Source organism: Lontra canadensis, unplaced genomic scaffold (assembly GCF_010015895.1).
Source record: "Lontra canadensis isolate GAN:19392208 unplaced genomic scaffold, GSC_riverotter_1.0 scaffold138, whole genome shotgun sequence".
In the NCBI taxonomy this organism is placed as follows: domain Eukaryota; kingdom Metazoa; phylum Chordata; class Mammalia; order Carnivora; family Mustelidae; genus Lontra; species Lontra canadensis.
Genome location: NW_022631132.1, coordinates 3,401,176 through 3,421,384, shown reverse-complemented (window position 1 = coordinate 3,421,384; position 20,209 = coordinate 3,401,176). Strand labels below are relative to the sequence as shown.

Genomic DNA, 20,209 nt, shown 5'->3' with positions numbered 1-20,209 from the left:
GATCACCTGAACTGGTTAGAGATGCAGGTTCTCAGACCTCACTTGAGACTGACTGACTCAGAAACTTTGGGGGCTGGGGCCTAGACAACAAACCTTCCAGGGGATTCTGGTGTGTACTCAAGTTTGAGAGCCACTGTACCATAGATAAAAGGAAGGATGCCTCTTTTACAGTAAGAGGAGAGAAAGTGGATCAGAAAAGTATAGATTTGGATAGACAGATCAGTTTGGTATGGGAAAGTTCATTAACTCATTCAATAAATATTTATTAAATCTCTAACATGTGCCAGGCACTAAAAATACAGACCAACAAATTCCTGACCTTATGCAATTTACACTGTAGTCAGGGGAGACACAATAAACAAGTAAACAAGCAAAATCTATTATAAGGCCCTTGGATTTTACTCTGAATGAGCAGGGAATGCATTGCTAGAATGTAAACTCCATAAAGGCAGACATTTTATCTTTTTTTTTTTTTTTCACTTCTGTGTCCCCGTGGCCTGGAATGGTGACTTGATTATGTTTGTTGAACAAGAAAATTGGAGGGCTTTGGGATAACAGGATTTGGTTAGATTTTTAAAAGCCTTGCTGTGCTGAAAACAGACTTTTGAGGTCAACAGTGGGAGGAAGGACATCAGTTACAGGCCACTGCCATATTCCAAGCAAGGACATCAGTTAGAGGCCATTGCCATATTCCATTGCAAGAGCAATTCCAAGCCATTGCCATATTCCAAGATCATGGCTTAGTACAGGGCAGTGGTGGTAGCGATAGTGAGAAGGGGTCAGATTCTGAACGTATTTTGAAAGTAGAAGCAGCAGGATCTTTTTTTTTGGATGAACTAGATGTAGGGGGGAGAGACAAAGAGGAGAGTCAGCTATGACTCGAAGGGTTTAGGCCTGAGCAGCTGGGAGGCGAGAGTTGCCATTGACTAGAGGAGGAAGGGCTATGTGAGTAGCAGGTGTGTGAGGGGAGGGATGGGTTGAAGATCAGCAGCAGAGGCAGGTTTCTTGTAAAGCTAATGATGCTTACGTCTCTCATTTACTCAAGCTCTAGCAATATGTTAGTAAGTTATTTTCTTTTTTCTTTAAGATTTTATTTATTTCTTTGACAGAGAGAGAGAGAGAAAGAGAGAGAGAGATCACAAGTAGGCAGAGAGGCAGGCAGAGGGAGAGGGGGAATCAGGCTTCCTGCTTAGCAGAGAGCCCGATGTGGGGCTCGATCCCAGGACCCTGAGATCATGACCTGAGCCTAAGGCAGAGGCTTAACCCACTGAGCCACCCAGGTGCCCCGGTAATAGTATTTAGATACAGGGCCTTTAGGGAAGTAATTAAGGTTAAATGAAATAAAAAATGTAGGGCCCTAATCCGATATAATTGATATCTTTGTAAGAGAAAGAAACACCGGAAAGCTCTCTTTCTCTCCATGGGCACACAAGAGAAAAGCCATGTGAGCACACAATGAGAAGGTGGCCTTCTAGAAGCCGGGACGAGAGGTCTCACGAGACACTAACCCTGACACTCCTTGACTTTGGACTTCTGCCCTCTAGAACTATGAGAAACTAAATGTCTATTGTTTAAGACCCCCAGTCTGTGGGCAGCAAAATGAGTCTGGAGTTCAGGAGAGAGGTCTGGCTGAAGATATAATTTTGGGAGTCATCAACGTATAGGCAGTAGGACAGTAGGTGATGTCTTGAAGCTGGATGCAGTCATCAAGGGAGTGAAGGTAGGTAAAGAGAAGAGGTTCAAGGGCAGAGCCATGGTGCTCTCTAACATTCAAAGTTGCCTTGATGTTGAGGGACCAGCAATGGAGAGTGAAGAACAGTAGCCACGAAGGGGAAAGGGAAACAGAGAGATTGTTGCATCTTTGAAACCAAGGACTAGAAGTGCGTCAAGGAGAAGAGAGTAACTGTGTCAAATGCTGCTGATAGATCCAGAAAGATGGGGACAGCACATACTGTTAGCTTGAGGGACATGAAGTGATAGCTTTGCATCTGCAAGCATGGTCATCCATTGAGAGATGGGGGCGGGGCAGAGAGTCGGGGACATGGCAAGATGGGAGGCATAAGGAGGTCGAGGAAGTCTAGAGAAAGGGAAAGCACAGACTGACCGGGGAGAAGGAGCAGGATGGCAGGGCAGCATGGAGGGCCTGTTGGGAGATGTCCCCGCAACCCTCGGAGTCCCAGCTGTGGCAGGGAGGAGGCCTGCTAAGGGTTAATAACTTTTATACATTTCTTGAAAACTAAGAACAGCAGATCCTTGTTCAGGGCCTCAGAGACAGTTTCAAGATAAGAAAGAACAGGATGCTGACAGTCCGGGAGAGGCCACTTGGACCTCAGGGGAGTGTCGCGTAGCAATGTCCAGCTGTGAGATCCTGCAGCAGGAGACTGCTGGGAGACTGCTGCTCGGTCGGGCTCTTACCCCTGCACAAGAGCCGCCCCCAAAGCAGCCCTACACGGGGCAGCGCCAGGTGATAGCTGTTGGCCTGCTGTCGCTTCCCATTTCCTGGCTGGCCTCAAGGATCATGTAGGCATGTGTCTAGTACATTGCAAGGGGAACCAGGAACGAGATCCAGATGGCCGAGCTCCGACAGGCTCAGCAATGCATTCCTTGCCTTTCTGGGGTTAACATCACCCAACGGAACATTAATCTCTAATCCTCAATGAGAACTCTTGTCCGTACTCTCCGGGTCCACTGACTGAAGGCCCAGCCTAGCGTGATGTGGTGGACAGTACCGCTATCCCCATTCGACGGAGGAGACCACTGAGGTGCGGAGGGGTCACCTGACTGGTTCAGGGGACACACCGCTAGGAAGCGGCAGGGCCAGAATTCAGAGCCAGGCAGACTGACCGATGGCGTATAAAACATAGGGAGTGTTCGCCAGGTTTATGTGCCAGGCCGGGCACTAAGCCCTTTACGTGGATTATCTCATTTCATCCTCGCTCCAACCCATTGAGGCTGACACCATTATTAATCTCATTTGGCTAATGAGGTCAAGTAACTTAATCCAGCTCACATCACTAAGAAATGGTGGGGGCCACTTCTGAACTCAGCAGAGGGGTGAAGAGAGCTGGTAAATGCCTTGTCTGGCAGGTAGATGTGAAAAATCAATGCAAGCTTCTTGTAAGCGTGTCGGTTTTGTCTTAAAGGGCTCTTTGCCTCAGCGGGGCTAAGGGTTCTATAGCCCACGTCGGAGGGCAAGGCTGGATGGGGAACTTTGGGGCTAGTCAGCATTAGCTGGTGCTCAAGGAGCTCTCCCCAGCACGGAGTGTGGACAGAGGAGGGGAGAGAGGCCAGCACCAAGTCCTTGGGGACTTCAACATCGAAGGGAGTGGCCCCTAGGGTCAAACGGGGGCGACGAGGATGACAGCGGAGGGGCATGCAATGGCTCTAGCAGCCCTGGGGACCTCAGGGAGAGCAGTGGCAGTGGGGCTGTGAGGGCAGAGACCGGTCTGCATGGGTGCGGGGTGGGGAGTCAGGGAGGTGAGGGAGCACAGACAATGGGGGAGGGGTGAGCGGGCAGAGGAGCTGGGAGAGTGGGGTGAGGAAACGAGGGAGTCCACAAGGAGGGACCCCTTGCTATCTGATACTGCGGGCAAGTTCGCACCAGCGGGTGGGGCTGGGTCAAGTTTGTAGGTGGAGCAGGGTCCAGCTGCCCAGCTCCCCGACGCTCCATGCCTCCCCCTGAAGGCAGGGGAGGCAGATCGTTGGTCTGGGGACAGAATGGAGGGCCCTTGGCCCAGCTGACAGAGGCTGACAGGTTCAGGCGCTGGGGAGAAAGCCCTTCAAATGAGGCCGTGTGAAGTCACCAGCGGGTGGAGAGGCTGGGAAAATGGGGACATCTCCGGATTCTGCAAGTCTGCTGGAAGTTAAAGGAAGAGGTTTCTTTGTTCTTTTGTTTTGTTTTTAAAGATTTTATTTATCTGACAGAGACACATCGAGAGAGGGAACACAAGCAGGGGGAGTGGGAGAGGGAGACACAGGCCTCCCAGGGAGGAGGGAACCCCACACGGGACTCGATTCCAGGACCCTGGGATCAAGACCCCAGCCGAAGGCAGATGCTTTAACTGACTGAGCCTTAAACGACTTAGCCACCCAGGCACCCCTAAAGGAAGAGGTTTAATGGAAAAGTGAGAAAGTAGGAAGGTCTGAAAGTCATGGCCCAGTCTGAGAGTGACATTTTGGAGCTGGGAGATTTCAAAAGAGCAGGTGTACCCAGGGGTGGCAAAGAAGTGGCGTCCATGGGCATGGGCTGTGAGGTTGGGAGTGACCCCAGAGGGAAGGAGAAGCGGGCTCTGACTCCCACCGTGAGGCCTGGTGTTTGGAGAAGGGTCCCTATAGGCACGGGAGTTACCCAGGATGATGGCAGTGTGGGAAGTCTGGAGCAGAGGCGAAGGGCAGCCTGGTCTCTTCTTCTCATGGTTGGGGAGAATGAGCAGCCTCCCATGGGGAGGACGACCCCCTACCTGGGACGTGTTGGATTCAGCCTGGGGGTGGGTCTATCTGCCGGTGAGGTTAATGACTAGAAGAGGCAATGTTTAAATGGTACTTGACTGTTGGTAATGTGGTTCTCAATTGAAATATTCTTCCGCATGAATTTTCGGCAAGTCTGTTAACTTGCTTTCTTTTCTTTTTTCGTTAGTTTTATTTTATTTATTTGACAGAGAGAGAGACAGCGAGAGAGGGAACACAAGCAGGAGGAATGGGAGAGGGAGAAGCAGGCTTCCCGCTGAGCAGGGAGCCCATTGTGGGCCTAGATCCCAGGACCCTGGGATTGTGACCTGAGCCAAAGGCAGATTCTTAACAGCTGAGCTGCCCAAGCGTCCCTGTTAACTTGCTTTCTGACCCAAACAGCTTGGAAACACTATGCTGGTTTATACAAAGTTACAAGTGTGTTTTGAGCAAAATTTTAAAGCTATTTTAACACTACTCTTCGTATAGTCTGTTCTTCTTTTGCTCATTCCTCCCCTGCCCCCCACCTAAACAAACAGAGAAACAAGCATATAAATTCCTAGCATCACATCCTGCTTTCCAGATCGCTGGCCTTTGTGGGGCGTTTTGCCCCAGTGAGCGGAAAAGACCAGAATTAAGGCTTCTGGCCTAATACTTTCTTCCTACCACACGGGGGCAGACTTTTTAACGAAAAGGGGGAAAACAACTGTTTATCTTGTACTGTATAGAATTGCAACCAGAGACGGGGCTGTAACGTCATTGTGAAGACTAGGGTTATCGAGGCTGCACTGTGTATCTGGTGGTTGCTTAGAGAGTAGCCCTTAAAAATCCTCATCACAAAAAAAAAAAAATTAAATGTGAGGTGATGGATGTTACATGAACTTACTGCGATGATCGTTTTACAAGAGATACATATATCAAGTCATGTTGTATACCTTAAACTCATACGGTAGCTATACGCCAATTATGTTTCAATAAAACTGGAAAAATGAACATAGGAAGGAAATAGGGAGAAGTTATGTGAAAGCCAGATTTTGTGTGGTTTTTAGGTCTTGCCAAATCTACTGCTTTCCTCAAATCTGCAAGTCTACTGTTCCTCCTCCACCGATGAACTAGCTCCCTTCTGTGCTTCCTTTCTTCTTTCCTTCCTTCCTCTCCCACTCTCTGACTCCCACAAGTCTGTGTTTACTCTAGGTGGAGCTGCCTGATAAAATTCAGGATGCCCAGTTAAATTTGAACAGCAGATAAACAACAAATATTTTATAATATAAGTATGTCCCATTCATATTCTGGGGACATACTTAGACTACAGAATATTGATTACTTAGCCCAAATTCAAATTTAATTGGGTAGCATGTATTTTTACTTGCTAAATCTGGTGATCCCAACTCTAGGCCCAGAGCGGTGCTGGAAGCTGGCTGGGAGCGGCTGGATAAAGGGCTTGGGGTCTCCTGGCAGGGGTGTGACTAAAGTCCCGAGAGGTGTGGTGCTGGTGGCTGTGGGCCGTGGCCCGGCCTGTGCCCTCATGGAAGACCACCTCAGCAACCTCACCTTCCAGGCTGTCTCTTATGTTCCATTCTTTCCACGGGAATTATCCAGCTGCAGGGTCTCCTTCTCTGGGAAGCCTTTCCAGATCTCCCCAGTGACAGCTGTCACCTCAACACTTTGTATTTACTTCTTTGTTAACGCCTATCACACTATAGACTTTACTCTGTCTTGGGCACCAGGCTGTAAGGAACTAGAGGTCAGAGAGGTCAGAGCTCTCCCCCTACCGTTCATCTCTGTTTCTCATTTGCTGACACAGTGTCTGGCAGAGAATAAGCCACATACAAGAAAGGGTCTTGATTAGACGACTTCTAGTGTCCTCTACGGATTCAGAAGGAGTCCCAGGTTAAGTCGCAGGCTGGCAGAGCACAGGCAGTAACCTCATTTCTGTCACTGGCTGCAGCACATTGCTCCAAGAGGCTGGTTGAGGAACACTGGTTAAAAAGTGTTTGCAGAGGGGCATCTGGGTGGCTTAGCCGTTGGACGTCTGCCTTTGGCGTGGATCGTGATCCCGGGGTCCTGGGATGGAGCCCCACATCTGGGATTCCCTGCTCAGTGGGGAGTCTACTTCTCCCTCTGCCTCTGCCTGCTGCTCCCCCTGCTTGCGCTCTCTCTCTCAAATAAATAAATAAAATCTCAAAAAGAAGTGCTTCAATATGTCAACTGTACATCAATAAAATTTTTTTTTTAAGCGCTCTGGCCGAGGGTCACCTGGAGCTGCCAGCTGCCTCCGGGATATCTTTAGGGATCAGCACTGTGGCAGAAGGTGTCGAGAGCCAAATCAAGAACTACCACACTGCCCCTGGTGACAGCCGCTTCTCCAACCAGAACCAGACTGGGAACCTCGGGCAGAACTACCCAGACGTCCTTCGCTGTAAGAAGGCAGTGACAGCCGAAGGGGGTGATGTCTCCGTGTGACAATGGCACCGGTGTATGTACACGTCCAGCTGTCCCACATCCTGGGGGTCAGCCTGGCATGACCGCCCGGCAGAAGACCCGTTTCCTGGGACCTGAACTGGCTCCACCCCCACTCTCCTCTATTCTCCATCCTTCTCCCAGGGTGGCGAAGGGGGACCCGGGTACATGGTGATCCCCACCCTGGGATCCAGAATCATGGCTTAACTGATAATAAGAACTCATTGGAAATGTGTGAGACTGTGTCTTTGTAAAAGAGCTGGATGATGGGTCAAGAACGCTGGGGTGGAATTGGTACCTACTTGACCAGTGGGAGGAGCTTCAGGGTGATTGTTTTTCCTGTTTTGTTTTGTTGTATGTTATTAAATCGACCACCTTCTCTATCTGGACAGTAGACTGAGTGATTATACAAGATAGCCTTGAGTCCCTGTATGTGCTAAAATTTATCTGTATATTCCCCTTTATTATCTACACAATATTTTAAAGAGTGCTTTAAGTTTGCATGTGACTTAAAATCAACCAGAAAATGCTTCATAAAAATGGATCTGAAGGGGCACCACCATGTTTCTATCAGCAATGTCCACAATAACCAAACTGTGGCTGTCCATTGACAGATGTCCTTTGACAGATGAATGGATAAAGAAGATGTGGTATATACACAGAATGGAATATTACTCAGCCATCAAAAAGGATGAACTCTTACCATTTACATTGACATGGATGGAACTGGAGGGTATTATGCTGAGCAAAACATGTCAATCAGAGAACAACAAGTTCATGAGTTTCACTCATATGTGGAATTTAAGAAACAAAACAGAGGATCATAGGGGAAAAGACGGAAAAATAAGACTAAATCAGAGAGGGAGACAAACCATAAGAGACTCTTAACTCTAGGAAACAAACTGAGGGTTGCTGGAGGGGAGGTGGGTTGAAGGATGGGATGACTGGGGGATGGGCTTTAAGGAGAGCACGGGATGTGATGAGCACTGAGTGTTCTTTGCAACTGATGAATTATTGACCTCTACCTCTGAAACTAATCATGCACTATATGTTAACTAGTTGAATTTAAATAAAAAATGGACTCTTTAAAGTATCAATGGCTTAAAAATTACTGCAGGGTTAGATGATCAAAATAATCCCCAGAAATGCAACAGAATCCTCAGCACTAGAGAAGACTTCTAGATCTTTTTCAGACCAAGTTGAATGAATAGTAGTGGCAGGAAATGGGGGAAAACCCAAACAAAGAAACTGGTCTTTACTTCTTGTTGATTCCTTTCTAACTCTGAACTTCCTGGCTTGAAGTTTTATTTTTATAAACTTCTATGTTCTTTGCCTCCATCCCATCCCTGAACTCACAAGTAGAAGCCCACCTTAGACCGGCCTTTCAGGGGTAATTAAATAACAGCTAATGCTATTCAGTGCTTCCTCTGCCCGGAGCACTGGTGCAAGTGCTTTACAGGTATTAACTCAGTCAAGCTGAAAAGGAGGTAACATAATGCAAGTATCAGCTCTGGAGCCAGGCCCTCTCAGTTCATGGTGGGGCTGAACCACTCCTAGCGGTTGACCTTGGACAAGTTGATTAACTTCTCTGTTCCTCAAATTCTCCATCTATAAAAGGGGAATGCTGGTATTAGATCCACCTTATGGGGTTGGAAAAAGAATAAAATCAATCAACATATGTAAAATACTTAGAATAGTGACTGACATCCAGTATTATGTGAGTGTATATGCGCAGGCACAGATTTCTAATATATACATCTTTCTCCCTCTAGAGAGAGAATAAAATCTGTAGTTATAGATAAACTGACAACTCTATCAGGAAGATACTCTGGGGGCACCTGGTTGACTCAGTAAAGTGTCTGTTTTCAGCTCAGGTCGTGATCTCGGGGTTCTGGAATCAAGCCCTATGTTGTCCGGCTCCCTGCTCAGCAGGGACTCGGCTTCTCCCTCTCCCTCTGCCCCACCCCTTTCTTGTGCCCTCTATCTCTTTCAATCTCTCTCTCTCAAATAAATAAAATCTACAAAAAAGAAGGTACTCTTATTATCCTCATTTTACAGATAAAAAAATGGAGGTTCAGCAAGGGCAAGTAGTTTTTTAAGGTCACACAGCCTGCCTTCCTAACCACAACATTGCTTCTGTTTTTGTTTTGTTTTAAATAAACTTTTATTCATTGATTGATTTTTAAAAGATTTATTTATTTATTTTAGAGAGAGAGAGAGAGTGTGTGTGTGTGTGTGTGTGTGTGTGAGCGAGCTAGCAGGGGGAGGAGCAGAGGGAGAGAGAGAGAATCCTGAAGCAAACTCCTAGCCAAGTAACACGGGGCTTCATCCCAGGACCCCAAGATCATGACCTGAGCCAAAATCAAGAGTTGGCCACACAACCAACTGAGCCACCCAGATACCCTGTTTTTTTTTTTTTAAAATAGGCTCCATGCCCAATGTGGGGCTTGAACTCAGGACCCTGAGATCAAGATTTACATGCTCTATCACCTGAGTCAGCTGGGTGCCCCCAAAATAAATGTTTAAATTTAAAAATAATTTTAACTTACAAAGAGTTACAAAGATAGTTCAGAGAGTTCTCATATACCTTATACCCAGCTTCCCCTAATGTTAACATCTTACATAACCATCTACATTTATCACAAGAAATTAATGTTGGTACTATGTTACTATTATTAAATAAGCTATATTAATATATATAATATTAATATCATACAGGTATTAACTGTATATATAATATATACAATATAATATATAACATTTATATATAATATAATATATAATATTAATATAATATATATTAAATAAACTATAGACTGTTAACTATTAATAACTCTGGATTTCATAACGGATATCATAATAGGAACTGGATTTGACCAGTTTCCCCACCAATGTCCTTTTCCTGTTGCAAAATCCAATTCAAGATGCCACATTGTGTTTAGCCCTACTCCTCCTTCCTTTTTTAAATTCCAGTATAGTTAACATGGTATTATATGAGTTTTAGGCATACGATATAATGATTCAACAGTTGTATCCATTACCCAGTGCTCTTCATGATAAGTGTACTCTTTTTTTTCCTTTAAAGATTTTATTTATTTATTGGATAGAGAGAGAGCATGCACAAGCAGGGGGAGCAGCAGAGGGAGAGGGATAAGTAGGCTCCCCACTGAGCAGGGAGCCCGATATGGGGACTCGATCCCAGGACCCTGAGATTATGACCTGAGCAAAAATCAAGAGTCAGAAGCTTAACTGACTGAGCTGCCCAGGAACCCCTTCTTATTTAATAATTTTAAAAAAATTTTTAAGTAATTTCTATACCCAACATGGGCTTGAACCTACAACTCTGAGATCAAGAGGTACATGATCTACTGACTGAGCCAGCCAGGTGCTCCAGTCATACTGCGTCTTAATACCTATCAAGCAAGTACCCTGGGTCAGGCCCTATAGTAGGTACTGGGGACAGGGAGATGGGTAAGAAACTGTTCCTGTCCTCAGGAAGCTCACCGACTATTGGAGAGAGAGAAGCAAGCTTTCAGTTATAATAAAGTGTAGTCAGGGCGATTACAATTAAGCATAGAGGGTTGTGGGGGCACAGACAAGAAGTATCTAATTCAGTCGGGGGTATCTAAGCTGAGAGCTGAAGGATGAATAGGACTTAGCCAGCTAAGATCAGGGTGTGTGTGTGACCAGAGTGGGAGTGGACATTGCAAACCATACTTAAGGTAGAGAAAACCTCATGTGCAAAGATGAATGTGAGAGGGGAGAGTGTGAGTATGGCCAGCTTTGGGAACTGCTCCATCCACAAGATTTCACCACAAACTCTGAAACTCCCACCTGGACCAATTGTCAACACTGGCTCTGACTTTTTCTAAGCCTTCAATTTCTTTCTGTGCTTTAGTGGTCTGCCCTCCATTACACACACTGTCCCCCACTCTTTTAGCAACACTCACATCCCAACTGGCTTTCCATTCAGTCCTACCAGGACTGGACTCTGAAGTCCCCTGGGTCAGTCCTTGACCCTGGGAAAACCCCACACCTCCTAATCTCAAGTAAAAGTCAGACTCTGGTTCATTTTGCTATAGCTTCCTCCTAATCTTGGCCAAACTTTGACTATGAGATGTGACAGGGCCCTGAGCTTTGGAGTCAGGCAGACATGGGTTTGAATCCTGACTCCTCTACTCATCATCTCAGGGGCCTTAGACCAGGTAGTCACCATTTTGTTTTATTAAAATTTTTTAAAAAGTTGAGTATAGTTGACACACATTGTTACATTAGTTTCAGGAGTACAACATAGTGATTCAACTTCTCTTACGTTATGTTATGGCTCACCACAAATAGAGCTACCGTATAGTCACCACACAATGCTACTACAATGCCATTTACTCTATTCCTGTGCTTTTTATTCCTGTGACTTATTCATTCCCTAATATGTTCACCATTTTAAATTTGTTTCTTCTTCTGTAAAATAGGAATGCCAAAATTGTCCACCACCAAGAGCAGTTGTGAAGATTAAAAATAATATAGGTGTACAAAATTTAACTCAAAATGGATCAAGGACTTAAACTTGAAGACCTCAAACAATCGAACTCTTAGAAGAAAACAGGTGAAAGCTTCATGGGCAATGATTTCTTGGATATGACACCAAAGGCACAGGTAACAAAAGAAAAAAACCAAATTGACTTCATGAAAATTTATAAGTTTAGTGCCTCAAAAGAATAAAAGAGAGTAAAAAGGCCCAGAATAAATTTATCCATAGAGTAAAAAGACAACCCAGAGAATGTGAGAAAATCTTTGAAGACCATATGTCTGATATCCAGAATGTATACAAAACTTCTAAAATGCAACAATGAAAATACAAGCAACCTGATGCAAAAATGGGCAAAGGACTTGAATAGACATTTCTCCAAAGAAAATATACAAATGGCCAATAAATGCATGAAAAGATGCTCAGCGTCATTAATCATTAGGGAGATGCAAATCAAAACTACAATGGGAGACCACTTCATACCCAATAGGATGGCTACTATCAAAAAAACAGACAATAACAAGTGTTGGTGAGGATGTAGAGAGAAGGAAGCCTTGAGCACTGTTGGTGGGAATGCAAACTGGTGCAGCCATTGTGGAAAACAGTATGGTGGTTCCTTGAAAAATTAAAAATAGAACTACCCTATGATCCAGCAATTCCACTTCTGGGTATATACCCAAAAGAATTGAAAGCAGGGTCTCAAAGAGATATTTGTATAACCGTGTGCTCATAGTAGTATTATTCACAATAGCGAAATCATGGAAGCAATGCAATTGTCCATCAATGGATGAATGGATAAGCAAAATGTGGTTGTGGGCACCTGGATGGCTCAGTAGGTTGGGCACCTGCCATCAGCTCAGGTCATGATCCCAGGGTCCTGGGATAGAGCCCTACCTGGGGCTCCCTACTAAGTGGGGAGTCTGCTTTTCCCTCTCCTTCTGCCCACCACCCCCACTCATATATTCTTTCCCACTCTGCTCTCTGAAATTAATTAATTAATTAATTAATTGATTGATTAAAAAAATTTTTTTCCTTTTTTTTTTTTTAGATTTTTTTGTTTATTTATTTGACAGAGAGAGATCACAAGTAGGCACAGAGGCAGGCAGAGAGAGGAAGAGAAGCAGGCTCCCTGCTGAGCAGAGAGCCTGATGTGGGGCTCAATCCCAGGATCCTGGGATCATGACCTGAGCTGAAGGCAGAGGCTTTAACCCACTGAGCCACCCAGGCACCCCAATAAATAAAATCTTTTAAAAATTGTGGTTGTAAAGGGAAAAAGTGAGGCCTCTCCTCCTGTGTTGCTTTTCACTCTAATGTGACTACCACACTCACAGCACTCCTAACACCAGTTCCATGGGTGTTCCCCCCACCAAGGAATTCTCTAACACAGTCTGGGTGTCCTACAATTTAACTCAGTTCTGACACTATCTACTTAGAGATAGCATTAGATCTCACAGCTTAAGGGCTCAGTCCAACAAGATTTTTCCTCTGTCCCCCCAACTTCAGATGCCAATTGTAAATAGTAGGTCCCCAGGTTACCATACTTTTGTCCAACATGGCTGCAAATAGAAGGTTCCCATGACTCCCTCCTGGGGTTTGATTAATTTGCTAGAGCAGCTCATGGAACTCAGGGAGATACTTATGTTTACCCATTTATTAAGGAATATGATAAGGGACACAGATGAACAGCCAGATGAAGAGATACATAGGGTAAGTTCTGGGAGTGTTCCAAGTACAGGAGCTTCTGTCCCCATGGAACTGGGGGGCATCACCCTCATGGTACCTGGATGTGTTCACCAACCTGGAAGCTCTCTAAAACCCTAGTACTGGGACTTTGAGGGAGGCTTCTTCACATATGCATGATCAATCATTAACACCACGTCCAGCCCATCTCCCCTCTCTGGAGAAGTGGGAGCTGTGGCTGAAAATTCCAAGTTTCTATATGGGACTTGGTCTTTTTGGTGACCATCCCCCATCCAGGAGCCATCCAGGAGCCCATCCAAAGTTGCCTCATAAGGACAAAAGGTATTCTTATCACCTAGGAAATTTCAGGGGATTTAGGAGCCCTGTGTCAGGAACCTGCATCAAAGACCAAACATTAGAACAAAAGATGCTCTTAGTGTTCTTATCATTTAGGAATTTACAAGGGTTTCATGAGCTCTGTGCTAGGAACCAGAGGCAGAGATCAATATATATGTTTTCTATCCAATCACAATGGCATACACATATAATGGAATATTATTCAGCCTTCAAAAGGCAGGAAATCCTGTCATATGCTACAAGATATAAGTCTTGAAGACATTATACTAAGTGGAATAAACCACTCACAAAAACACAATATACTGTATGGCTCCATGTAAACAAGGTACTTAGAGTAGTCAAATTCATAGAGACAGAAAGTACAATGGTGGTGGCCGGAAGCTGGGGGGAGGGGAGAACGGGGAGTTATTATTTAATGGGGACCTAGTTTCTGTTTTGCAAGATGAAAAGAGATGTGGACATGGTGTTGGTGATGGCTGCACAACAATGTGGGTGTATTTAATCCTGCTCAACTCTACACTTCACAATGGTTATGATGGTCAAAATTTATGTTATATATATTCTACCACAATAAAAAAGAAAAAAAATAATATAGGCAAAGTTCTTTTTTTTCCAAGTTCTATTTTTTTTTAGTTTTTTTTTTTCTTTAAGTCATCTCTACACCCAACATGGGGCTTGAACTCACAACCCTGAGATTAAGAGTCACACACTCTGTCTACTGAGCCAGCCAGGTGCCCCTGCAAAGTTCTTGCTATTGTGCCACCTAATAGGTGCTGAGTAATTGGCAGCTTCCTTTATTATTGAGCCTCTTTTTGTATATTATAGGTGAACCTCCAGGGTTTCGTTTACAGGACCTACTCCACACTTTTTCACCTTCTTCAGCCTTCAATTCTCACTTTCTTCCTTCATCTTAGAAGGATCTGCTTTTAGGAAGCAAAGGCGAAAATGAACTACTGGGACTTCATTAAGATCAAAAGCTTTTGCCACAGCAAAGGAAACAGCCAATAAGACCAAAAGACAACCAACAGAATGGGAGAAGATATTTGCAAATGGCATATCAGATAAAGGGCTAGTGTCCAAAATCTATAAAGAACTTAGCAAACTCAACACCCAAAGAACAAATAAGCCAATCAAGAAATGGGCAGAAGACATGAACAGACATTTCTGCCAAGACATCCAAATGGCCAACAGACACATGAAAAAGCACTCAATATCACTCGGCATCAGGGAAATACAAATCAAAACCACCATGAGATACACCTCACACCAGTCAGAATGGCTAAAATTAACAAATCAGGAAATGACAGATGCTGGCGAGGTTGCGGAGAAAGGGGAACCCTCCTATACTGTTGGTGGGAATGCAAGCTGGTGCAACCACTCTGGAAAACAGCATGGAGGTTCCTCCAAAAGTTGAAAACACAGCTACCCTACGACCCAGCAATATCACTATTGGGTATTTACCCTAAAGATACAAACGTAGTGATCCGAATGGGCACATGCACCCAAATGTCTATAGCAGCAATGTCCACAATAGCCAAACTATGGAAGGAACTTAGATGTCCATCAACAGATGAATGGATAAAGAAGATGTGATACACACACACACACACACACACACACACACACACACATCGGAAAATAATGCAGCCATTAAAAAACCTGAAATCTTGCCATTTGCAATGATGTGCATGTAACCAGAGGGTATTATGCTGAGTGAAATAAGTCAATCAGAGAAAGACAATTATCACATGATCTCCCTGATATGAGGAATTTGAGAAACAAGACAGAGGATCATAGGGGAAAGGAGGCAAAAATGAAACAAGATGAAACCAGAGAGGGAGATAAACCATAAGAGACTTTTAACCTCAGGAAACAAACTGAGTTGCTGGAGGGAAGGGTGGTGGGAGGGATGGGGTGGCTGGGTGATGGACACTGGGGAGGGTATGTGCTACGGTGAGTGTTGTGAATTGTGTAAGACTGATGAATCACAGACCTGTACTCCTGAAACAGATAATACATTATATGTTAATAAAAAATTTTTTTTTCAAAAAAAAAAAAAAAAGAAGGGTCTCCTTTTACTTCTTTGACAGTCTCTTGTGTTGCCTTTACTGGCTTTTCTTGCTTGTCTTATTTCCTAAGTGTAGGAAAGATCCTGTCTCAAAATTCTTCTTTTTCTACTTTATCTCTTAGCAATTTCATTTCAGGCTTATGTTCATTTTTTTTTTTTTTAAAGTGAACTCTACATTCAACGTGGGGCTTGAACTCATGGCCCTGAGGTCAAGAGTCAAGTGCTCTACTGACAGGGCCAGCCAGGCACCCCTTATGTGAATGGCTTCTAAATGTGTATCTCTGATCTCAACTTTTCACTTGAGATCCAGACCTGCTTTCCAGACTCACAACTGACCATCTTTATCCGGATGTTTTGAGGGCTTTGCACATTTAGTATATGCTAACACCATTTCTTCCCGTTCTGCTTCCCACCCCACCTCAAACCTGTCCTTCTGATGATTTTATGTGTTAATGGCCTCACCATCTTCTCACTTCCTTGGTTTAAACTCTCAACTTCTTACGGTTCTAAGGAAGTGTCATGCAATTCCCACATGTCCATTCTTACTGATGTCAACCAATTTCATACTTCAGCATCCTGCTGTCCAGTAGAGGCAATCCCTTTCTAGTGAAGAGGTTGTTTGAGTACCATCTTATCAAGAGTACTCCCTTTTTATAATACTAAGATTGCTGGGAAATACAATTCAGAAATCTGCTTGATGAGCAAGGATTTAAAACAAAGGGAGAAGAATAGTCTTGAGGGTTATCTCATTTCAGCTATGGTGAAGCCCAAGGAACTGTCCCTGTTCAGTGGCAAATGATACTTAGAGTCAACCTTTCTCTCTCCCGTGTGGTGTCAGATTCACACTGCCAAAGCATGCTCTTTGAATACCATTCTTTTTTCAGTGTTGAGTTCTACTAAGAAACATCATTGAGGGATGCCTTCATGGCTCAGTTAATCATCTGACTCTTGATGTCGGCTCAGGTCACGATCTCAGGGTCATGGGATCCAGCCCTGTGTTGAGCTCTGTGTTCAGCATGGAGTCTGTTTGTCCCTCTACCTCTGGGTCCTTCCCACGCCCACCCCCCACCCCCTGCCAATCTCTCCTCTCTCCTTAAAATAAATAAATAAAATCTTTAAAAAAACCCCCACATTATCGAGAGTGTTAACACCATTGGCTAAGTGACGGTGTAGTGTGTAGTTGACAGTCTCCTTCCATTATGAGTTTATTTTATCAGTTGATTTCTCAAAAAAGCAATCTTAATCCTACCCATTAATCCCACTCTTAGGCCATTATACCCTAGGGAAAACTCACACCTGTTCTCCAAAGACATGTAAATGAGTACTTACAGTAGCAAACTGTCCCAAACTGAAAATGACCCACATGTCCATCAATAGTGAATAAACTATGGCATATTTGTAAAATGGAATACTGACAACAAAAAGAATGCTCTACAAGTACACACAAAATCACAAATAAACCTGAAAAACAAATTTGAATAAAGCAAGTCTGAGAGCACATGCAGTACAGTTCCATTTACATAAAGTTCAAAACCAGGCAAAACTAAGTAACACTATATTCGTTGAAGATAAATGCATATGTGACAAAAACTATGAAGATAAATGAGGTATAATTTTTAAAATGATTTTATTTCTTTGACAGAGAGAGAGAGACAGCACGAGCAGGGGGAAGAGCAGGCAGAGGGAGAGGGAAAGGGAGAACCAGGCTCCCTGCTGAGTAGAGTCCAATGTGGGGCTCGATCCCAGGACCCTGAGATCGTGATTTGAGCCAAAGGCAGACACTTCACTGATTGAGCAACCCAGGTGCCCCTAAACAAGAAATAATTACCACAAAATTCAAGAGAGTTTTTGGGGCTTTTGGAGGTGTAGAGGAGGATGGTAAGCTGAGGAGGGAATTGGAAGGCTTTAAAGGCATCACAGATTTTCATATCATTACTATTCTTTAAACTGTGTATCTGCATTAAATACACTATTACATGTACAACAGACTTCACAACTTTTAAAAGTTACTTTTTTCAAAAGGTAATATCATTTCCAAGTTTTTTGAGATGAGAAGATGGCCCTCCCTTTAGCTCTTGTCCACCTTTAAAACTCACTTCAAACCTCCTTTTGGAAGCCACCTCTGACTCCCCAGGTTGATTTAATGTGGAAAATTTCAAATGTCCACAAAAGGAAGGAAAATAATGTAATGAATCACCTTGTAAGCATCCCTGAGCTTCAACAACTATCCACGCATAGCCAGTCGTGTTTCCTCTATATCTGACACATTCCCCTCACCATCCTGGGTCATCTGAAAACAAATCTCAGCCATCCTATTACTTCATCTGTACATACTTTGGCAAAAGTCTCTAAAAAATAAGGACCTCTAAAAAGAGGGCACAACCCTAATACCATTATTCACTTCAAAAGTTTGACAGACTTCTTAGTATCAAATATCCAGATAGTGTTCAATTTTCCCTGTGTCCTATAGTTTTCTTTTTCTTTTCTTTTCTTTTCTTTTTTTTTTTTTTTTATAGAGAGAGGGCAATAGGGAGAGAATGCAAGTTGCGGGGAGGAGCAGAGGGAGAGAAAAATTGTGAGCAGGCTCCACGCCCGGCGCAGAGCCTGCCATGGGGCTCAGTCTCACGACCCTGAGATCCTGACCTGAGCCGAAATCAAGAGTTGGACACTTAACCAACTGAGCTACACGGCACCCCTCCTATAGCTCTTGATTTGTTCAAATCACGATCTAAACAAATTTCACACTGTTGGTTATGTTTTTTTAAGTCTCTTTGAATCCAAGGTTCCTCCTCCCTCTTTCTTTTTTCTTGCAATTTATTTGCTAAAGAAACCAGATCTGATCAATTTCCTACATTCTGGATTTCTGGCTGATTTAGCTGTCCTCTGCTCATTTCACAAACCTCTCTACCTTTCCTTTTCCCACCATTTTCTATTTCCATCTGTACATTTTCTCGAAGGATAGACAGCAGAAAGGATGCCAAAAGTATAGAATGAAGGGGTGGGGAGTAACCCCTGTGCAGATCTCTACCCTAGGACTCCCTATACTTGACTGGAATCATGAGTTTCTTTGTCTCCCTCCAACACACCTCTTGGGGTCAACACTATCTTACTTGATTTTTTTTATCCTCAGTGCTTTACACATAATTCTACACATAGTAGGTGCTAAATAAACGTTTATTGAAAGAATGAATAAAGTTGCTTTCTTGTACTGCTTATGTGCTATACCCCCTTTTCCAACTTTGCAATAAGATTAAGACTTCGTGAAACTTTGATTTCAACCCCCTGGGGTAAGGTATTATGCAAACTTCTTTTGATAGTTACTTTTCTTGAAAAGTTTGACAAATTTCATTGTGAAGAGTGCTTTGTTTATTGTACTTTCCTTTGTTGCCCATGTCCTGAACCACCATGGTCTTGATAAGCTTGTTTGAAATTAAGCACAAAAGTTCCCTGCTCTGTAACTTGATTGGAGGGGCTCCCAGCAGCTTTGCCCTCAGGGGGAATTGTGGGTTAATGGCTTCTGAGTAATGTATTACTCACCACAGCTTCTTAGAAACTTCTGAGGCAAATTATTACTTTCTGAGATATCTTTGCTCTGTTCCTTGAATTCTAGGGCCATGCCCTCTTGTAGATTTTCCTCCCATACTATATGAAAAACAACATCACTGAGAAAGCTGGAAACAAACTCCCTTTTCTGCAACTTACTCTAATATTTTCTTTTCATTTACAGTTGAGGCATACGTACTCTCTAGTGCACATGGCTAAACCTCCTTCCTGTTAATAGGTACTTGAACCCATATTTACACTCTGTTTTACTTCGTCACAAACACAAAATGTACCAATGCCACCAAATAGGAAAACTTTTCTCTATGCTATTGGACTTGATAATAATTGTCCTCCTTATACATCTGATCCTGTAAAACCACTGATGTCCTTAGAATTGTTTTAGAAATACTTCCTGTCTCCTTAATCCAGGAAATGAATCTGGTTCATGGACTTGCAATATTATTTTTATAAAATTGTTATGAACAGGACTGAGTAATTTAAAATTCAACTGAACTCCTCTTGCTGTAGCTCTGTGTGTGTAGGGTTTATGGAATTATGTTTGAAATTGTAGGTGATGAAGTTCCTTCCTCGGTATTTTTTAATGCGGCAGTTAGATTATAGTGAATTAAGATTTCCTGGAGAGCCAATTTTAAGCCATCAACTGGCAGTGAAAGATGAACAAAGACTGGATGACATATTGAAATTATACCTGGCACATAAACTTGTATCAAACACTTCTAATCTGGCAAACAATACAATGAGTGACAGTAAATGCAATCAAACAGAAACTTGGATCAATTATCTTAGAAAGATTGCAGTCAGCAGATAAAAATGGGACCATGGAGTCTTCTGAATTAACTAGCACTGAGAACATGAATCAGTCTTTCATCTTTTATTATTTCATCCTTTTCTTTTGAAGTAAACTTAAAAATAATCCTTTTGCCAACTCCTCAAAATGAAATATTCACTATATCACTCTTACTCCTTATTAAAAACTGGTATTAGTGTGCCTTTATACTGAAGACATCAAAGAAAGTATGGAGTATACTTGTATAAACATAAGGAAGCCTGTAGTATATTGTTTATTTTTCTATGGAATAAATGCAAAATCATGATACTTCATTGAGCAT

The 20,209-nt window shown here is 43.3% G+C and overlaps 1 pseudogene; it reads right to left on the bottom strand.

Moving 5' to 3' along the window:
- Nucleotides 1-13,248: 13,248 nt before the first annotated feature.
- Nucleotides 13,249-20,209, bottom strand: part of LOC116858548 — a 47,059-nt pseudogene continuing 40,098 nt past the window's right edge.